This window comes from Pundamilia nyererei, unplaced genomic scaffold (genome assembly GCF_000239375.1).
Source record: "Pundamilia nyererei isolate P.nyererei 1_Seehausen unplaced genomic scaffold, PunNye1.0 scaffold03003, whole genome shotgun sequence".
Lineage (NCBI taxonomy): Eukaryota > Metazoa > Chordata > Actinopteri > Cichliformes > Cichlidae > Pundamilia > Pundamilia nyererei.
In genome coordinates this window covers 3,207-3,900 of record NW_005190404.1, presented here as the reverse complement: position 1 = coordinate 3,900, position 694 = coordinate 3,207, and positions in this window count along the sequence as shown.

The following is a 694-nucleotide window of genomic DNA, read 5'->3' as shown; positions in this document are numbered from 1 at the left end:
CGTCAAAATTTAGCACCTTGTTGCTGTGAGGCACCAGTGCTAATCACTGCACCACCCTGCTGCCTATCTTCCCAAAATATTTCACTTGAAACCTGCTTTCTATGCTAAGAATTTATTTTCTTATCAGTGTAGTTCCAAATACATAGATAGCGACAGTAAACAAGACATTGTGATACCACAACAGTGTAAAATTAGCGAGTGCTGTATGGTTTTATCTTAGAACTGGATGCAGAAAGACGCAGCTTATTTGAGCAATCCAAAACTCTTGAATAAAGCCTTGTATTGGATGAAATCTACTGCGTTTTACTGCGCTGTATTCATCTGTTGATTTAAAAATTATAGACATTTTATATCAAAGAGTCTATGGTACAACTTGTAGATGGAGAGATGGAAGGGATGCATGGCTGCTCTAAAAGTATGAACAACCCCCCCCAAGAATGACCAGTTTCAATGAAAAGAGGAAAGCTCTAGTTCCAGCACCCTAAAAGGTTGATTCTGTTCATCTGGACGTAGCGTTTTCAGTGGGAGAAATGTTTCATCACTCATCCAAGTGACTTCTTCAGTCTCAGCTGACTGCAGGCTTCTGCAACCTTATAAACAGTACATTGCACAAAAACTAGTTCCAGTAATTTATTTATAAAGTTATTCCCATGTTTAAACAAATAAAGAAGACTTATAAAACAAAAAAGACATG